The 22,597-nt window shown below is 36.7% G+C and overlaps 1 pseudogene; it reads right to left on the bottom strand.

The window, feature by feature from the left end:
• Window positions 1–11,567: 11,567 nt before the first annotated feature.
• LOC127198216 (60S ribosomal protein L6-like) lies at window positions 11,568–17,312 on the bottom strand (annotated as a pseudogene).
• Window positions 17,313–22,597: the final 5,285 nt, after the last annotated feature.

Here is a 22,597-nt window from a genome sequence, read left to right as displayed (position 1 = left end):
CATGTCCCCTGGGGGGGGGGGGACCCGGTGGCACTCAGAGGAAAGACAGCAGGTTACCAAGAAGAGACTTGATATCCTATAAGCATATACAGGGGGAGGTAATCCCCCTCAGGAACAGTCATAGGGGAGGGGAATAAGGGGAAAATGGGAGGGAAGGAAGAATGGTAGGATACAAGGGATGGGATAACCATTGAGATGTAACAAGAATAAATTAATAAAAAAAAAAAACAAGAAAAACCACACATAATGCTAGATATTAAAATGGCTACACCAGCTTGCAAAAAAAAAAATCTGGCAGGTTATAGCAATACATGCTTTTAATTCTAGGACTCTGAAACGAGAGGCAGGTATATCTCTACCAGTTTGAGCATATCGCAAGTTCCAGGCCATCCAGGACAATATATTGTAACCCTGTTTCTATACAAACAAAGAATCAAACAAACTCAACCCACTATTGAGTATTTTTGATGTAAGAATATTATTACATGAGATAAGAAGTTCACTAATAGTATTTTTTCCAAGTAACCAAGGAAAACCTTAATAAAATACTAGTAATTCTTACTATATAGAATGTCTCATAAATTCAGGTAGATTAAATTTACTTATTTTATGATATGTTATGCTAACTAAGGATTACCCTGGGGTTCTTTATTTTTTTCTCCCATTTGAATGGACAAATTTTGTTTTATTCATTTCCTCACATAGTTTCTAGGATGCCATAAATTATTTCTTTTGTAAAAAGTTATTACTTGGTATTGAGTCAATCTAGATATCCATCAGGGGATTTTAAAAATTAGTAGTGTGTGTGTGTGTGTGTGTGTGTGTGTGTGTGTGTGTGTGTGTGTGTGTGTGGGTGGGTACAGGTGTGTGTAGCAGTGTATTACCAAGCAATGGGAAGACTAAAAGATGTCATTGTGGGGAAGATATAGAAAATCATCATATTAAATGAACTAGTCCTGACTTAGAAAAAATCAAGAACTTTTTCTATCACATGTGGAATTTAGAACACAAAGTAACAAAAATAAATATGCCTTTTAGGAAGGAGATGTGGGAAAGGTGAAGGGGTGAATATGATCAAAGTATGTTTTACATATATATGTATATATATGAAATGCAATGTGGTACAACAGACACTGATGAAAACATTTGTTAAATAACATACAAATTTACTTTTTATGCCATCTTATACCAACAGATAACTGTAGTCTTTATACCTCCACTTTTCTTTGTAACAGACAGAACCACTACAGAAAACCACAACCAATCAAATTGAGTTTTGGTGCATCGTCTCAATGGATACATACATCTTCAAAACAATCCCACAATTAAGGGTCAGAGAACATTGCAGAAGATGAGGCAAAAATAACGTAAAGCATAGAAGGTCAGAGAATTTCCTGAGATTGTGTGTCTTAGATACACCAAAAGCTGTGCCCATAAAGTTTGAACAGCATGGCTTCCCAAATCTAAGCTTAACAAGGAGAGCACCAATGAACATGCTAAACTAGTTGAAGAAAAGTCCATGAGGCCTCAAGCCTATACAGAGAGTTATATGTACCTGAGGAAAGTAGGGAAAGGAAGAGGCAGCCTTACTCAGGGAAGAGCATACAAATTACTAAGTGTCTGAATACTGCAAACATACATACAGGTAGCATTATATGGAGTGAACGAGTTATGTTTAGGAACACAGCTATATATGCATAGGCACATATGCATACAATAACTATTCGTGAAAAAAATAGGCCATGAATTTGAATAAAAGATGGGAGACGTATATAGGAGGCTTTGGAAGAATAAAGGGGAAGGAAGAATTGGTATAATGAAATTATAATCTCCAAAATTATATATATATATATATATAGTTTTAGTGGGTTAGAAGAATTTATTTATCATCAATGTTGTTGTGTTTATTGTTCTTGAGCACAGAAGGATGCTGTTGAGCTCTCTCTTTGGATGATCTTCTCCTTTGCTATTAAAATTTTCATGGCTTGATGCTCCATGAGCCTCTAGTGGTTACCCCTATGCTCTTGTTGTCCTGTACCCTCTTCCTAAAGCTACATTTGAGTTTTCTTAAAAATATTTATATATTTTAAGTATCTCTGCCTCTTTATTTTTTGCTTTTTTTTTTGCATTTTTATTTTTCTTGAGATTGACATAAGGAAGCATTTATTTCCAAAATGATTTTAGCGGACAGAATAAAAGTATTCATTCAGCTTGCAGGTGACAATCTATCATCAAGGGACCAAAGCACAGGGGACCAAGGCAAGAACCTGAAGGTAGAAACCATAGATGGAACACTGCTTACTGTTTGTTTTCACTGACCTCCTGCCTTATTCATAAATTGCTTTCTAATTTGAATTTTCTCTGCTTCCTTTTTACAATAATAGCCGTATTCTATCCACATATCGACAAAATTAGATTTGTAATTATAAATACAGATATAAGTATAGATAGCCATGGGATATTTAGAGAACTGTTTAGTATAGGCCTAAGAATAATAATTTATGACTAGTGTGCAACTCCAGGCATTATATTTTAGTATTTAATAACCAGTGTTTTTAAATATAGTTCTAGGAAACTCAATGCTTTCATCAAGCTCAAGTTTTACCTGCTTTGCATTGCAGAATGTTAAAATATCTGGTCTTTTTCTTAGTTTGAAATGTTATTCAACATTTAGGAACATTTTATAGTCTAAAATATAATTTATTTAATGTTTATATTTGTCTTGTAAAAACTGAGTATTGGTTTACCTGAAATTCTCCAAATAGCAAACCATGTTTTGTCATAGTTATGAGCAATTCTGATATCACAAGACAATGAATGGCTATCCTCTCAAAGAATAAAAATTGATTTCTCACAAAATAGTAATGAAACTACCACAGCACAAGAATTTTCCTTATTGCACAATGTATGTTGCTTAACTTCTATGTGTTTCCCACTTATCTTTTACTTGTAGTTTTTAGCATCACTTCTTTTACTTTGTTGACTTTTGCTATTTACTTCACTTATTTTGTGAAGTTTTTCTTTAATTTTATTAGTTATTGAAGAATTTCATACAATGTACTTGATCATATTTACCCAATACCTCAGAAACCCACCCCATTCCCTACCCACTCCAATTCTGTGTCTTCTTTTTAAATTTCAGCTCATCAAATATAATTTTCTTTGCCTATATAATCTTAGATGTATGGTCTCCCACTGGAGCCAGAAAATCTGCCAGCACCCATACCTTTAAAGAAAATGGACTGTCCCTATCCCAACAACTATCAGATTCCTGTTGCTAATTGGCCAGAGATGTCCCATCTCCATGCTGAGAATTTGTCTGGCTTTAGTTTATGCAGGTATATTCATGCTGTCAAAACTGCTGTGAATCCATATGGGCAACCACCTTGTTATTCCCAATGAATGCTGTTTCCTTATATTCATCCAACACCTTTGGTTGTGTCAATGCTTTGTACTAACTTCCACAGTGATCTCTGAATCTTATGAGGATGTTCCAGTTGTGGGTCTCTGTGTTAGGTGCTATCAAAAATAAAAAGAAGCTTTTCTAATCAGGGTTGAGAGACTCAATAATCTAAGAATACGAGGTTAAGATTAGACATAGTTTTAACACTTTATGCCCTCAGCAAAGTATTAGCAGGTTCTCATTTAGGGTCTTTGAATTGAGCAGACACAAATTCTTGGCACCTACTGAAGTGCCAGACATGTTTTTCTACGTGTAGAGCAGGCTTTAAACACAAACACAGAGTTACGGGTTATTACTATGATACTTGTGCCACTATTGATCAATGGACCCTCATCTGGATTTCTCTGGTGATTACTCTTCTCCTCTGGTGTCATACACAGCATCTTTCAGCATTATTAAAACTAGCTTGTGTGGATGAAACTTCTCAATTATTATCAGCTTGATTCTCCATGTTCTGTGACTCAAGTATAAGATATCAGTAGTAGAGTCTTTCAAGTTTTGGAGGGTAGCTAAGAGTGCTTGTAAGTAGCTTGCAATGTCTTCTGGTTGGGTTCCATATAAACCTAACTGAAATTTAACCCTAGACATTCTTTTTTTGTTTGTTTCATTGGTCCATTTGCTTAGAATATCTTTTTTTTTTATTAATTAAACTTTTTAAAAATTTTTAACATATACATTTATATTATTATACATATATACAATAGACTACCTATAGAAAGAAGGATCATGACACAATCAGGAATTATATAAATGTTACATTCTTAGTGTTTTGGTTATTTGTATTTGACAGCCTTGAAGGAAACATCTTTCCTATCTTCTTGCATCTAAAATTCTGAAGTAAGTCAATCTCCATCATATCTTGTCATTATCAGTTTAGAACATCTATCTAGACATAAAAACTTCTTAACTTCTTAACAACTAGGTTTCATTGTAAAACTAAGCTACCTGGTCTTTAACTCTATCAGAGACTCGAGGAGGAATAAACTTGATTACGTGAGTATGCCTGGTGTGCAGGTTAGTAGCTTTCCAAATGAAAAGATGGCAGACACAGTTTGCTACTTGAACAGTCACCCAAAACTCTGTATAATGTTGAAGCATTTTCTTCAGCCTTCTGACTAAATATGTCTGACACATATTTGTGAGGCAGAAACTATTGAAGACTTGCTTACACTGTCTAGGCAGAGATTGGCTGTCTACTCTGCCTGCATGCAAGCTTGCCCTTTATTAGGCAGAATTTTGTCTATGGTAGAAATGAGGACATTTTGTCCAGTGGCTTCTTTGCCACATTTGAAGCCATCTCCATAAAGAGGTTGTTTGATGCTCATCATCCTCTGTGAGGTAGGCTGGGTGTTGCCAGGAGTTAACCTGTCTCATTGTCAGTGAATCTTTAAGATAATAAAAGCATTTTAAAATGCCTGATTCTGCATGTCTCTGAGGTTTTTGAACACCTTATCTAACTATTCTACCTTTTCTTCTCATAGAATCATATCTATCTGCTACACCTAAGATGTATATTCTTGTCATAAAAATGATTAGTAATTGACATGACCATGATTTGATCAGCTAACAATTAACTTGTATAACTTATTTATCCTAAACAGCCTTCAATAGCACTTTCCAAGTATTGAAAGTAAACCTTGTATTATAATTGAGTTCTATGGGTACAATACCTCATATTAGAATATATATATATATATGTATATATACATATATATATATATATATAGTGTGTGTGTGATGAATAATCTTACATTTGAATTATATACTGCTGTAACTAGAATTAAGCTGATTTTGCATATATACAAAAATCTATACCAGTGATTAAAAAATAACCTTGTGAGTGACAATTGAGGCATTAAGTTGAGGAGTAGATTTCCTAATCTACTTTTTATTCTATCATCCCTATATATTTCTATATTCCCCCTTCTTTCTTTTCAACCCCTATCTCCAAACCTAAGAATAGAAGATAAAGAAAAAGGGACATCCCTGAGTCCAACCTTGTTTTCTCTCTAAATAAGATCAATAATAACTTGTAAATAACTCTCATTGAAAATAACCCTCTATAGACCAAGAAAGCAACCAAAAACCTACCCAACCCCGCCCCTTAAAGGAAATGAGGCATCATTCTCTTAAGGTTTCTTCTGGCTGATTTTGGATGAATAATATCTTAGTAGGGGCCCAAATAAAATTGGGGGAATGGTTAATCAAGCTAGGAATAGTATTTGTGGTCTAGTTTCTAAATGATGAGGAATTCCAGGCTGAATTGGAGACCTGTGTGGGACAGTCTGAAATGCTGGACCAATTGGGATTCGAAGCTTTCTTCGAAAGTGTCATGGGAGCTGTCTTGTTCCAAATTGAAGCACTTGATGCTGGAACATGAAGGATACAGGATGTCAGTGTCCAGCCTGCTAAGAAGAATGAATGCTGTCAGGTCTGGTCCAAAGTCAGTGTTCAGTTCTTTTGATCTGATAGCATATAATTTCCTACAAGCTTTATACAGTTCTAAAACTATAATTGTATAAGGTGTGCATTCTTAGCTGAGAGCACAAAGAACTATTTTCATCTTCTTGTGTAGAAATTACAACTCCTCCTTAAGGGAAACACTGCAAATATTAATAAGTTATTAAACACAACAATGGAAATGTTTTGTTCTTTTAAATAATTACTAAAATAATTACCTTTTTGAGTACTTTTAACAATGTACAGTCGAGTGAAACTTGAAAACAAATTTTAAAACTATATTTTTGTCCATAATCCTTTATTCACTATTATAAATACATATTTAATTATGAAGAAGAGTGTTAAAGAGGTCATAATATATTGATATATAGACAAAAATCAAAAAAATTACAAACACAGTGAAAGAGGTGCAAAGAGAAGAATTTAAAAGAAAATAATGAAATATCAGAGATGCCATAAAAGAAAAAAAATTCTGAAATCGTTTCTAGCCTTAAATATTTGCTCATATTTTTGTCCAACTACAAAAGATATTTATTCTGGAAATAATTTTCATAATTCAATGACTAAAACAATAACTGTCTAAACAACACAGTTCTTGCTAAGTATCTGTGAAAGTGAATCTTTACTGTTAGGTTGACTAGCTTTTATATGAACTAGGAGATGTTTTACTGGGTGTATCTTTTTTGTTTGTTTGTTTTTCAGGACATGGTTTTTCTGTGTAGCTGTGGTGTCCTGGAACAAGCTTTGTAGGGGGATTCCAAGACTGAAAATGAAATGAGAGAGATCTCATACTGGCAAGTTAACAGCAAATATGAAAACTCTAGAACAAAAAGAAGCTAACACACCCAGGAGGAGTAGAGGACAGGAAATAATCAAATTGAGGGCTGAATTCAATAAAATAGAAACAAAGAACAACACAAAGAATCAATGAAACAGGATTGGTACTTTGAGAAAATCAACAAGATAGACAAAACTTATCTAAATTAACTGAAAGACATAGAGATAACTTCCAAATTTACAAAATTAGAAATGAAACTTGGTAGGTCCAGAAAGACAATCATGATATGTACTCATAAGTGGGCATTGGCTGTTAACTCAGTGATAATCAGGCTACCATCCAGAGACCTGGAAAGGCTAAGTAACAAGGAAAGGTCTAAGGGAGATGCCTGGATCTCCCTTGGAAGGGGATGAAGAATAGAATTTGTGATTGGAATGGGGGTCATTGTGGATGGAAATAGGGTCAGGCATAGAGGGGATGAAGGGTGAGTTCTGGGAGAAACACCTGGAATTGGAAGGCGTTTCGTAGGCCATGTGGAAATCTAGTCCAGTAGACATTTTCAGAACTCTGTGAGAGTGAGCCTAGTAATGGAAGATTGTCAGCCTGAACTGGACATCCTCTGTAGCCAGGCAAGTTTTCCAGAGGTGAAACTAGGACACAAACCCAGGCATGAAACCTTTGACCTATAATCTATCTGCCTGCAATATGCACTTGTACAATGGAGTGCAGAACATGTAGGAATGGCTAATCAATGATGGGTCTAATTTGAGGCCCAAGTCAAAAGAGGGAGCCCATGCCTGACACTGCTTTGATGACCAGCAACTGGAAGCTGAATAGCATGGAGACCTATAATAGATAAAAATCAATAAAATGATTCCTAATGATATCTTTATATACATGTACTTCAGTGCCTAACCCAATCATCAACAAAGAGGCTACCTGTGGCAGCTGATAGGAACAGATGCAGCACCCACAGCCAAATACTAGGGGAAAGAACCCAAATTGAAGATCTGCATTAGCTCCCTCCCCTAGAGCTCAGGGAGCCCCATGGAAGAGGGGAAGAAAGTCATATCAGAGTCAGAGGGTTCAAGGAATCCAGGAGAACACAGCTCACAGACTTCAGCTAACTAAGGCTCATAGGGTTGAGAGAGACTGAGGTGGCAATCATGGAGACTTCATGAGACTACAGTATCCTCTGTATATGTAATGGTTGTTAGCTTGATGTTTTTGTGGGACAATCAGAATGGGGGTGTCTGACTCTTTTGTCTGCTTTTGGGATCCGTTCCCTTCTACAGGGTTGTCTCACCCAGTCTTGATATGAGGGTTTGTGCCTAGTCTTATTGCATCTTGTTCTGCTGAGTTTGTTGTCTATTCCTGGAAGTCTTGCTCTTTTCTGAAGGGAAACAGAGAAGGAGTGGGTCTGAGAACATCGGTAGGTGAGAGGAGTGGAGGAACAGGAAACTCTGGATGTATCGAAAACAAACAAACAAAAAGTAAGTGTGTGGTTGAGGAGAAGATGGCTGAGTGAGTAAAATGCTTTCTGGATAAGCTATGTCCTAATGTTTGATTCTCACTATTCATGTAAAAAACATTTTCACATACCAATGTCACTGTAAAGTGTACTTACTGGTCACTTTGCATGTCTTTAATCTTGCATGTCTTTAATTCTGCAAGCTTTTGCATGACATAATTTTTATTACAAAGCTAAACACATTGCGAGTCACCAATATGATATATAGTGCATTAAGTATACTAAAATCACATTAAAATATTTCCTTGAAAAGTATTCATATAAAAGACAACACAAGTCATTACAAAATAAAGTTTGAGTTTCATAATATTTAAAAATTGTTTTTATCATATTTACCTTCTCCCCCACTCTTGTCCTTTTTCCCCTCTACCTCTTCTTACTTTTCCCTCCTTTCCCTCTCTCTCTGCCTCTCTCTAACTCTGCATCTGTCTCTCTTACGTGTGTGTGTTTGCGGGTGTGTCTTTGGACTCAGACACATGCATGTGTCCACGAATGGTGTATATGTGTGTTGTACTGAACATGTGGAGCTAAGAGACAACTTTCAGGAATTAATTCTCCTCTTCCAGCACATGAGGCCTCATGGATTGAACTCAGGTCTGCACATTGAAAGCAAGTATTCCTATCAACTGAGCTTTGTCTCTGGCCCATCAAGATAATTTTCTAAATACTGAGAAGTATAAAATTTTAAACTAAGCATACAATGTTTTCTTTTAACACAGCTAACTAAGAACAAAAATACCTTTTTATACATAAAATTGCTTAGGTTTATATTAGTGTCTATATTAAAACATTATTACTAGAAGAAATTTTATTTCCAAATAGAATAATCTTATTTAATTAGTTCAAAATTTTTAATTTTTCTACAACTGGACTATATATAAATTACTAATTTCTTTTCTATTCTTCACAGCCCTGGTCTAAAAAAAGACAACAAATTCTCCCCTCCACGAGGAAAGTACACGTGGACAAAGAAGCTCAGAGTAAGACAACTTCGTGACCTAAAGCTAAAAGGTGAAAAATATCCTCAGAGTGCTGATAAAGCAATGGAAAGAACTCACTGTGGTAGAAGTAGAAAGAAGCCAACAGCACAGGGGCAGCCTAGTTCCAATGGTCACAGTGAGACACAATGACTGTTTCTGACACAATAGTCACTAATATGTCATTTTTTAAATTTTGTTACTGCTGCTATTTTTTTTGTTGTTGTTGTTCACAAATGCCCTGATCTTGCACTAGTCACATTTCTGTTGAGAAACAGACTACATTGAATATATTTGATATTTCAAAGGTGGATTTGTTAACCCACTTCCACAATTGACCTGAATAGTCCAATAGGGATTATCAGCCTGTTGCAGAATCAGAGACACCATCAGCTTTTGTCTAGGAAGCTGGAAGACTCAGAACAAGGTAGGGGTCAATGGTACTAGGAGAATCTCATGTCCATGGAAGAAGTTAACAATAATGTGATATGCTCAGGAGAAGTTTGTTTGTGGCCTTAGCCTTCTTCTTACACCTTTGTTCCATTCGTTACCTGAGCCAACAGGATAATACCACCCACATCCAAAGTGAGTCTGTGCCCCGCCCCCATCTTCTAGTATGCATTTCTCAGAACCATCCACATTTTCACTTTCTGATGTGTGTCTTACTAATATTCTGAGCACTTTCAAGTATATTAATCAACAGTCAAGATTAGCAGCAAAAATTTCTCCCATAATGTCTCTGGCTTGAAGATCAAATCTACCTCCTGAACACTCAGTTTCTAACTAGCACCATTTCAGCATTGGATCTCAATACATGAATTTGAAAGAAGGGCCATTAAAACCACAACACCACTTAAAGTCTGTGTAATACTTGGCATGTGATACCTTTAAGGACTGTCATTTAGATAAATTTAAAATAAAATTAGGTAGATATATACACAACACAAACACACTTAAGATTTCTTTATCCTATTTAGAGAAATAGGAGACTGCTCTTTTTTCTCAGCCCAGTAGAAGCCTGGAAAGAATTTCATAAACGTCTAGTGTTGGGCACATGACACAGTGGCAAACAGATTTCAACAAGCTGAGCTCTGAAAGAGCTACTGTGAAGCTTGCAGCATCCTCTGAGAAAGCTAGCACTACAGCCAACCTTCTCCAGGCAGGATGCTGGAAGATTTGTCTGTCCAAATGAATGTCTCACTCACTACAAGCATGAACGACTTCTAGGCTTCTCTGCAGCTCCCATGAGGCAGGCTGTGCAGAGAAAGTGGGCTGATGCAGACTACACTCCTTTATTTCTATTCTTACCTACTCCTCAAATATTAATGGCTCCATAAAAGGAGGAAAATAGTTCCCAGTATGACAATTGTATACTAGATGAAAAAAAGGAACAGATTGGAACAGGTTGAGGAGAGATTTTTATCAAGGACATGAAATTGATATAATGTGTGAATACATTGAAGGGACTTTTACAATTATAGCCAAGAAGCAGTAGCTGTAAAAATAAATTGTAAGCGCATAGAAAACCAGGTAAAAATAATTGCAAAAAATTATTAATTCTGTAACAAAAATAACAGTAGGCAAGCTGTAAAAATAATGACAAACGGCATAGTTTTCTTAAGACACTTCATGCATATTGACAGTATAAATCTAATTAAAAACAAATTATGATACAAATGTGTAGGGTTATGTGAATGCAGGTACTTTGGTTATGTTTGAAATCATTCATTGTGAATAAATGAATAGATAATGATTCCTGCTGAACAATAGGTTCTGCAAAGCACATGCTTCTTACTTAGAGAAATAAAGCGAGAGAGGGGAAAAAAAAACAGAAAAAGCAAACCAGCTGGAAAAGCTATTTTTGGATATCAGCTATAGGTGGGAAAATGAAACATTTCTTGCAGAGCTCTTGATTCCCATTAACATAGAATATACACATAGATTGCTTAGAGTACAAAATATAATTGAAAACATAGCAAAATGTTCTCTTCTCAAATCAATGTATTTGGAAACATTAAGTTAGTATAAATCTTTAATCCAAGTAGGCATTGTTAGTAGGCTGTGTGAATATGTCCAAACATTCTATACTGCACTATTATTCTTATTTGATTTAAGCTAAAAATTAAAAAGCAACATTATTAGTCATATGCAAAAAAATGCTGTTGTCACACTGCAATTAGAAGATCACAAATCTGATTATTTTAACCAGGTAATCCGATTCTAAATAATATTTGAAAATGACAGTCATAAGGAACATAGAAACCAAGTACATTATTGCCTAATGAAATGCAAACATAGGATTGAATAGTAACTTTGTTTTTTAAAGGTACTAAGCCATTTAATTAGGTTGTTAGCAATTTAGAATACCAGGGTGTGAGGATATGTGCTGTTTGTCAGGGAGAACTGAGATCTCAGTAGCCCTGGAGCTGAGGAACAGCTTTGATCTTTGGCAAAATCTGCTAGTCCACAGTTTTCTCATCAGCCTTGCGCGGCTCTGTAATCTCTTATTTCTCCTTCCCAAAGACCTCGCCCTCCCGGTGCCTGGGCTGTGAGCAGCTGCTTCTTCTTGAAATAAGCGTCAGTCAGGTGTTCAGGGATTTTAACTTCGCTGATATCAACTTTTGTAGATGTGGCAATAACAAACTTCTGGTGCATTCTGCTCAGAGGAACTCTCTTGAGGGCAGGAGGTCCAGTCACAAGCAGCAAGCCTCTTCCCAGTTGCTTCCTGCCACTGCGGCACCCAATGATGATGATCAGGAACGTCTCAGGAATGAAGCTGGCACTCAGCTTTCTCACATGCTGACTGAGGGACTTTTGACCATGGATAAGCAATTTCCGAGTCATAGCTTCAGTAGGATAATACTAAGGCATTTTTCGAAGCTTCACCACCTGGGTACCACCGTTCTTTTTTTTTTTTTTTTTTTTTTTTTTTTTTTTTTTTTTTTTCATTAATTTATTCAAATTACATCTCAGTTGTTAGCCCATCCCTTGTATTCTCCCATTCCTTCCTCCCTCCCGCTTCCTCCCCATTCCCCTCCCCTATGTCTGTGACTGAGGAAGACCTCAATCCCCTGTATATTCTCATAGGGTATCTAGTCTCTTCTTGATGACCTATTATCCTTCCTGTGAGTGCCACCAGGCGTCTCCATCCAAGGGACATGGTCAAATATGGGGCACCAGAGTTTGTGTGAAAGTCAGATCTCCTTCTCCACTTAATGGTGGAGAATGTCCTGTCCATCGGCTAATCTGGGTAGGGGTTCGAAGTTTACTGCCTATATTTTCCTTGACTGGTGTCATAGTTTGAGGAGGACCCCAGGGCCCAGACCTGCCTGTAGTTTTCCAGGGCCCTCTGGATCCTTCTATTTCCTCATTCTCTCAGGCTTTTCACACCTAAAGTCTCAATAGGATGTCCTCCCCTCTGACCCACTTTCCTGGTAGGTAAAGTTTTCCATGGGGACGTACCCCTTAACCCTTCGTCTGACAAAGGTCTAATATCCAAAATATATAAAGAACTCAAGAAATTAGGCACCACCAAACCAAATAACTCTATAGAGAAATGGGGCTTGGAACTAAACAGAGAATTCTCAACAGAGGAATATCAAATGGCTGAAAAACACTTAAAGAAATGCTCGACCTCATTAGTCATCAGAGAAATGCAAATCAAAACGACACTGAGATTCCATCTTACACCCATCACAATGGCTAAGATCAATAACTCAACTGACACCACATGCTGCCGAGGATGTGGAGAAAGAGGAACACTCCTTCATTGATGGTGGGAATGCAAACTAGTACAACCACTTTGGAAATCTATCCGGCGCTTTCTCTGAAAAATAGGAATAGGGCTTCCTCAAGACCCAGCTATTCCACTCCTTGGAATATACCCAGAAGATGCACTACCACACAACAGGGACATATGCTCAACCATGTTCATAGCTGCCTTATTCATAATAGCCAGAACATGGAAACAGCCTAAGTGTCCCTCAGTAGAAGAATGGATAAACTGTGGTACATTTACACTATGGAATACTACTCAGCTATTAAAAACAAGGAATTCCCGAAATTTGTGGACAAATGGATTGAACTAGAAATTATCATAATGAGTGAGTTCACCCAGAAGCAAAAAGAGTTAAATGGGATATACTCACTTATATCGAGACACTGGTACCACTGTTCCTATCACCACAGATTACTTTTGTGACCGTAGCAAGCATCTTCTCTTTTTTCTTCTTCTCAACCTTGGATTTTGTTTTCCTTTTGTCCAATGCCTTTCTGAAGTACATTGCAGATTGGTAGTACCTGCCAATCCCTCTACCCAGAACAAAGTTCTCGCTGCATTGGGGCTTTCCCTCCTTTGTATTCTTAACCTTAGTGTCACCCTTCTTGGCTGCATCAGTGGCCGGGGCAGCAGCAGCATCACCAGCCTTTTTGGCAGCAGGCTTCTAGGCGGCTTTTTCACCTGCTGTTTTGCAAGATGGGAAAGATCTGAATAGTAACTTTAAGAGTAACTTGATTGCATTGCTAGTCTAAGAACGTTGGGTTTTACAAAATTTGTTATAGGAAAGTAAAATTACTTTAATAAATATAATATTGATTGATAAACTCCATGACAAAAGTTTATTTATCAATTCTAAGCTTATCATACCTTTAAGTAACTGATACACAGAATCAATAACATCTCTGCTTGAATTACTATGGGCTATCCAAATAATACAATGTAAAAATGAAGAATTTATTTTTTTGATATATATTCCTTTAGTGTAAGGTGAGGCATAATTATTGTTTTAGGTAGAAGTAATATGAAAACTGTTCCTCCTACTCAGTGTTCTGCACAAATCATGTATATCAGAAGTGAAATAAATATTGGATTTGTCACTTTACTCACTGCTGTTACAAAATACCAGAAAAAAAAAAAAAAACAACTTTAAAGAAAAGTTTATTTGAGGTCATGGACTATGATAGTGGAAAGGCATGGTGATAGGGCACGCTGTTAGTATATATTTACTAGTCACTATTCAAGTATCATTTCCTGGTCATCAGTGCCAACAACAGAAGATTTTTTTCACTTTCATCTATATTTAAAGTACTTTCTGGGTACTGGGATACGTCTCAGTGGGTAATATCATTTGATTTACCAGCATAACATCCCAGGCTCAAATCTCCGAAACCCACATAAAAAGACTGGCATGGCTATACCTGCCAGTAGCCCCAGCATGGGAGGGGCATGCAAAGATGAAGCCAGAGAGCTCTGTGGCAGGCATCCAAGCCAAAATGGCGAGCTTCTGTTTATTGAGAAATAGTGTCTCAAAGGAATGAGGCAGAAAAAAACAAAAAACAAAACAAAACAAAACAAAAAAACAGGAAGATACACAATGTCTTGTTTGAGTTTCTTCATCTATGTATACAGGAGCATATACTCACACATTCGCATGCATGTTCCATACACTGCACATACATACACACACAGACATGTATGCGCATGCACGCGCATGCGCACACACACACACACACATACACATATATATATACTCATGCACACATACACAAACACCCCTACATAAACACACTCATACACAAATACACACAAACCCACACATACGCATGTGCAAAATAACACACACATTCTTCTCAGTATAACAATATAGCAGAGTATAAGTACCTGAAGATATTATTCTATATAGTCATCCTGAATGCTGTTAAAATGCATAATTTTATTTTCCTTCACCAGAAATATAACAGATAAAAGTGCTTGATACTTTTGCTGAGAAATTAAGACATCCAATTGATTCATTTCAAATCCATTCAAACCCAAGAAGTATTCTATTATTTAGGGGAATTAGCCAACTAAACAAAGCACAGGCCAGAACTGCTGTTTATAAAGATGTTTATGAGGTTGAAGGTAAAATAATAAAAAGCTGCAATAATATGTATTAATCTGACAAACATACTTAATATTTTGTTACAAAGTTAAAATACCAGAACAGGGCTTTATGATACTACAATTTTATTTTCATTTTTTGAAATCAGAAACAAACAAGATGCTCTGATATTAAAATTAGATTATTTTACATGTACCACAGTCAATTGATAGACACTAGATTTCAGCAGTCAACATTGAGGATCTTCATAAGCTTTATAATGCTTGAAAAATTAAAGACCACATCCATGGTTGTCCCTAAATTATATTTATGTAATTGTGGGAATATGTTTATGTCTATGTGGGAGTGATGAACATGTGAGTAGGGACACCTACAGAACTCAAAAGTGGGCATCCAAGCCACTGAAACTGGAGTTACAGGTAGTTGTGAACTAGCCAATATGAGTGCTGAAAACTGAACTCTAGTCATCTGCAAGAGGTGAAAGAGATGTTTAACTATTAAGCTGGGCCATCTCTCCAGCTCCCTGACTCTTCTATTTTGTGATGTGACATACATCATTAAATTATAAACGGAAAACATATCTACAAATGGCTCTGAGCAAGTCTATACTACTCTGATTTTATATAGAGAAATATATAAGAACACAAGCTACGACTCAGAATGTAAAGAATATGTTGAATTCATTGTGATCTGATTTCAGGATATGATGAACACAATATTGGAGTACAATTTCAGGATAAACTTTATGTCACTTCTGTGATACATTTTATAGTTAAAAAAAGACTCTGTGGTTACAATGTTACAATTTTATGTTGCCATAAATATATGAAAAATAAGCCATCCTGAATACTTTCAGGTGTTAAAATCACCTAAAACTTTAAATGTTGGTAATTTAGTCATTTTCACAGTGTGTGTGGTTTATATTCCATCTAATGAGTATGTCTTTCCTATCACAGAACTAATCATCTTATCTACTATTTCTTTAGCACATCTTGAATTTTAATAAAATGGTGAAAAAGCTCCAATGAATTTCACCCAGAGTAACAGTATTCCTTTTTATCCACTGAAATAAACTCTGTGTTGTTTTGAAATCCAGGACATCAAACACTTGCTGCCAAGCAGCCAGAGGGCTAGTTCATAGCTTTTATACAAATCATCTACAGTACTTTCATGTGATTGATAGATCAAACATCTAGTTGTAAATAAAAATGTATTAATACTTCTTTCAAATGGCTAATGTGGAAGTGTGCCCCACTGCCTGAAAACATACACAATAAAAATAAAATTTTTCCATGCTAAAGTGCAAATGCCTTCCACCAGTACTAGATATTATGTAGTCAAGTTTTGCCCATTTGGGAAAATTGTAGTGGTCAGTACATTTGGAATAAAATGTATCAAATTTTCCATAAGTAAAACCTCTTCATGACTACAGTACCTCCCCCTTGCTGGGTATTGTTATGTAATTTTTAAAAATAAAAATTATTTTATTCTTTACGGTTTCTTTTTGGATTGACATTATTTCACTGAGGACCATACTCTGGCTATTCCTCCAAACTGCTCTGTTTTGAGTCCATCTTTGTTTTGGAAAACGGTGTTTCACAGTAAGGGGTGAGACATTTGTTATACTGTTGAAAAACTTGGTGAATATCCATTTCCATATTGTACAGGTCATTTTTATCCCCCCTTTTTTTTCAACATTTACTGAACAGAACACCATTTTTCCTTTTACACAGCAAAGTTGTTATTGTCATATTAGATGAGCCATTACGACTGTCTATTGCCATGAAATTAAAAGTGATTCTATATGTCAAACTCAAATGCAATATACAAGTCACTGCTAAGCCTCGGTGCAGTCAGCAAGGTTACTATGCTTATTAAGGTCACATAAAAGGCTTGACAAGAGTTCCTAATAGAACAACATTGCTGGCTCATAGTAAACCACAGTGAATTACTAGACTACAACACGTAGCTCCTCTGCAACAAGGACTGCAGGATGGGGTGAGCATTACAAAAGACATGGTCTTGTCAATGGGCATTTTTAAAAAGACGAATATTATTATCCAATTTAAATACAGCATGTATTTTAATCCATCAGTTTATGTTCACTTCACCAATTCTCCATCTTGGCAAGTTGGGTAGCTATAAATTAAATATGGCAATTGAGGAATTTTTCTTTTATGCTGGTCCTGGGGTATGAGCTTACCGTATCAAGTTGTATGTCCATTTTTATTTGAAGTAAACCTGATATTCTTCTCCAAGATGCCTATATATTCTACATAATCTTGAGTCCCTTGCCTCAATAATATGTAGCATTTTTGTTTTAACTACTTCCTAGTAGACATTCTAACTGAAATAAGATGATCTCTCACTGTGCTTTGAATTTTCATTTCCCTTATACTTTCATGGTAAACAAATTTTCATGTACCTGGTGTTAATTTCAGGCTATAAAAAAGTTAAAGAATTATCTATTAGGATGGTTTGCCAGTTTGCATCTGCTTATTTGGGAGTTTTGCTGCTGAGGTAGAACTGTGCGTACAGAGGTCCACATTGTCAGCTGAATCATTTTCTTCCATTTTGCAAGTCATGCTTTTATTCCTGTTTCCATTTCCTTTACTGGACAGAAAATTTTGGTTTAGTGTAATTACATTATTTTCATGATCTTAGGGCCTTTAAAATATAAATATTAATTTAATGGAATTACCATTTATCCATGTTCTTTATATCAAACCTAAGACTTCATTGTTCTTCATCTTACATTTCCCATATTTTGTCCTATTTGTTCAACAGATATCTTAACTTTTGCATTCTGTAGTTGATCTCATACATATTTTCAGAGACAGTATGTAAGTCAAAGGGTTATAAAATTTCTATGCTTTTAAACTAGTGTAATATTTCTTTTTGAGAGTCCTTATGCTTTAGTTCACTTTTGAATCTTTGTCAGTCAAGTCTATTTGTATATCTCATAAGTCATCACACCATTTATCAGTGTTTGTTACTTTGACAGTATCACCTGCTAAGTAATTGAGGTCATTGTGAAGCAGCTTATCTAGATTCTGAAATGATATTCCCTGCCCTTTTAACTTTATCTGCTTATATGTAAAAATTTACAGAAATTGTATGTACCAAATTTAGTTAATTAATTTAATGTCAGGAAATGTTGCATGTCTACTAGGTTAAATGTCCCTCCTCTACACACCCACACACATAGAACGGCTTCTCATTTACTTAGATTCTTCTTTTTTTGGTTAGCTGTTTTGGACATTTTTCAGAATATAGCTCCTATGTATGATTTTTTTTGAAAAATTAACTTATATAAACTATTTTCTTTCAAATTATACATATGCTTTATTCAGTTCTAATGTTTTACGTTTTCCCCTTTTATAGAAAATAGATTTTGTTTTCTTTTTTTTGTTTTGTTTTACACTTTTTTTAATTAATTTATTCTTGTTACATCTCAATGGTTATCCCATCCCTTGTATCCTCCCATTCTTCTCTCCCTCCCATTTTCCCATTATTCCCCTCCCCTATGATGTTCCTGAGGGGGATTACCTCCCCCTGCATATGCTCATAGGGTATCAAGTCTCTTCTTGGCAACCTGCTGTCTTTCTTCTGAGTGCCACCAGGTCTCCCCCTCCAGGGGACATGGTCAAATGTGAGGCACCAGAGTACATGAGAAAGTCATATCCCACTCTCCACTCAACTGTGGAGAATGTTCTGACCATTGGCTAGATCTGGGTAGGGATTTAAAGTTTACCATCGGTATTGTCCTTGGCTGCTGCCTTAGTTTGAGTGGGACCCCTGGGCCCAAATCTGTCTATCATAATGTTCTACTTGTAGGTTTCTAGGACCCTCTGGATCCTTCTACTTTGCTATCCTCCAATGCTTCTCTCATCTAGAGTCCCAATAGGATGTCCTCCCCTCTTTCCCAGTCTCCTGGTAAGTGATAGATTTTGTTTTCTTATACTAAAATTTCTGATTACTATTTCCTCTTCCTCCACTCCTTCCAGGTTCTTTCAATCTCACCTTCCATCTGGATCAATTTCCATTTTATCTCTCATTAGAAACAGAACAGACAAAGGTCTTCACCAACTCTACATCCAAAAGAGGGCTAATAAAAAAAATATATTTAAAAAAACTCAAGAAATAAAACACCAACGAAGTAAATAATCCAATTAAATAATTAAAATAATCCAATTAAAAATTGGGTACAGAGATAAGGCAAGAGAATTTTCAGCAGAGAAATCACTAGTGGTTGAGAAGCAATTACATGTTCAATGTCGTTAGCCATCAGATCAAACTACTCTGGGCGTCAGTCTTACACCAGTCAGAATGGTTAAGATAAAAAAATTCAAGTGATGGTGCATGCTGGCAAGGATGTGGAACAAGGGAAATAAACACTCATCCATTGCTGGTGGGAGTGCAAATTTGGACAACTACTTGGGAAATAAATCTGGAACTTTCTCAGAAAATTGGCAATAGTTTTACATCCACACCCAGCTATACCACTCCTGGGCGTATACTCAAAAGATGCTCCACAATTCCACAACGATACTCACCAACAATGTTCATAACAGCTTAATTTTTAATAGCCAGAACCTAGAAACATCTTTGATATTCACCAACCAAAGAGTGGATAAAGAAAATGTGGTATATTTACACAATGGAATATTACTCTGCTATTAGAAACAATGAAATTATGAAGTTTGCAGGTAAATGGATGGAACTAGAAAAGATCATCCTAAGTGAGGTAGCCCAGACCCAGAAAACCATACATAGTATGTACCCACCTATTAGTGAATATTATCCATATAGTACAAGATAATCATTCTACAATCCTCAAACCTAAAGAAACTAAGTAACAAGGAGGGTCCAAAGAAGATGCTTGAATCTCTCACAGAAGGGGAAATATAATAGAGAGCAAAGTGTGTTGAAGAAAGAGAACTGAGTGGGGGAGGATGTTGGGAGGGGAACGACAGTGGGGATCAGGTAGGGGGTGAGCAGGGTGGGATATTAGAATGGTAGGAGAGAGAAGGAAAGCTAATGGGAGGCACTGTGGGGACAAGCTGGTGACCCAGGATAGGGTAGGCTTCTTTGGGGGATACAAAGATGACTATAGTTGTAGGGGACATGGAGACTGAAGTGGCAAAAGACAACCTCTTGTACCAGGCAGGACTTCCACTGGAGGGAGGGGACATCAATGAACCCTTAACACTTTTGACATAAAATTTACCCTGCCAACAAGGTATACAGAGGAAAAGATGGAGAAGATAGTGAGGGAAGGACCAAACCATAACTGGCCCAACTTGAAACCCATGTCAGGAGAGAAAACAACTGTAACACTACTAATGATACTTTGGCATGAGACTAGCATAACTGTCCTTTGAGAGGCTCCATCTGGCAGCTGAGGAAATAGATACTGAGACCCACAGCCAAACATTAGGCAGAGTTCAGGGTTTCTTGTGGAAGATTTGGTGTAAGGATAGTGGAACACGGAGGGGACAGTAACTCCACAAGAAGACCTACAGAGCCAACTAACTGAGGTCCATGGCCCTCACAAACAAACAAGGAGCATTCCCTCTACACATATGTAACTGATGGGCTCCTTCGTCATTATGAGCAATTGGAGAGGGGCTGTCTCCCACATGGACTCTGTTTCCTGCAGTTAGATCACGTTCCGTTAGTGGGGCTACCTTGTCAGGCTTCAGGGTAAAAGGGTGAGCTTAGTCCTGATAGACTTGATATTATGAACTGGGGGAAGGGGAAAGAATGTGGGAGGGTGGGATCAGGAGGTGAGGAGGGAGGAGCTGCGATAGGAATGTAAAGCAAATGTTTTTAAAATTAATTAAAAATTAAAATATGTAAATTTAAAACTCCATTAGCAAAAATACCATTCTAATGTATATAGAAAAATAAAAACAAAAAGTGTTGAAGACTAGAAAAGAAACTGAACAGGCTTCTAAAAGATAACAACAAAACACAATGAAATAAAATATAAATAAAATAACACAAAACCCATCATATTGAAGTTGGACAAGGCAAACCAACAGGAAAAGAACCCCAAGAGCAGCCATAAAAGACCATTCATTTACCACCTTAAGAGTCCCATGAAAAAACTGAAGTGTAAACTATATGTAAGCAAAGGACCTGGTACAGAGTGCTATAGGTCCTGTGCTTGTCTCTTCAGGCTCTGTGGGTTTATATGAGCTGCTCAGTTGCTTTTCAGGGCCTTGTTCTCCTGGCATTCTTTATTCTCTCTGTCTCTTACACTGTTTCTGCTTTCTCTTACACAGGTGCCCTGAGTTCGGGGGGGGGGGGGGGGGGGGTTCTGAGTAGGTTGGAGATTTCCAAGTATAACATTTGAAATTTAATTACATTTTAAATAATTTGCTACCTGTCTATTCCAATAATCCCAGTAATAAAAGTGTGTAGACAACTAAATTGAAAGGTAGAAATTCCCAGGTAGAAATTCCCAAGTATATAACAGATGTTTGTTTTATTTCGATTTTTAGTTTAGGCTGGCCTTTACATTGCAAAATAGGTTTCTCTGTTTAACACAAGAAATATCTTGCTTCAAAGTAGGCACTCCCTCAATTTGGCACAAATATGAGCATCACATGTTCCTTCACATATTCCTCTTGATTAGAACATTATCTCCAGAAATAAGAAGGGAAATCCACAAGGCTCCGGAAGTGGATAAATCTCACTAGTCTCAGAAAGAGGAAGCACATGATCTACAATGCCTCTTCTGAAAGTGAACTAAGGGAAAAAGGACTGCTGGAAAGAGGACAATCTCTAGTCTGACTTTTTTTCCCCTTTCTGAGCATTTACACAGGCAGGGGAGGCTCTGTTGCTGATATAACTGCCTTTAAGTTATCCAGGCTTCTAAAGGAAACCTTTCAATATTGTGCAAGATGCCAAGAGGGGTGATCAAACATTCCTGTCCACTAGTTAAGCCTGTGAACAACATGCTCTGCTCGCGAAAGTATCCTCAGTGAAATAGGGACAATTATGTCACAGGGTAAGAAACAACTATCTGCTCAGACTTAATATCTGCTCAGAATTCAGAGTGCACTCATGCTTGGTACTACAAACACGGCCAGGCCAAGACCCATAGCTAGAGAGATCATAGACCCTAGAAGAGAACATACTACTGCGAATTTCCTAAAGTAATCAAGCTTCAAATTGTATTCTGAACACAACTTTATACCGATAGATAATGCCAGCTGTCACCCTTCACTGAAGAAGATTTCTTTGTTTCAGATGGAGGCTACATCTGGTCAAATTATAGAGAACAAGTGGCCATGGGGTGTCCAGTCCAAGCAGGGACATCCACAATACATAACTTACAACAGAAGCTATGGGAAGAGGATGGAATTATGAAAGCCAGAGGAAGGAAGTTTCTGTCCTTCAACTCTGATGCAAGTGAGTAGCAAATGCGGAACAGAAGACTGCAAAAAGCTTTTTGATTCTTGCCCTTCTTCCTATCTCCTCAAGAGCAATCTGAATATA

Source organism: Acomys russatus, chromosome 2, assembly GCF_903995435.1.
Source record: "Acomys russatus chromosome 2, mAcoRus1.1, whole genome shotgun sequence".
In the NCBI taxonomy this organism is placed as follows: Eukaryota; Metazoa; Chordata; class Mammalia; order Rodentia; family Muridae; genus Acomys; species Acomys russatus.
Note: the sequence above shows the minus strand (reverse complement) of the source record. Positions and strands in the feature narration are given on the sequence as shown.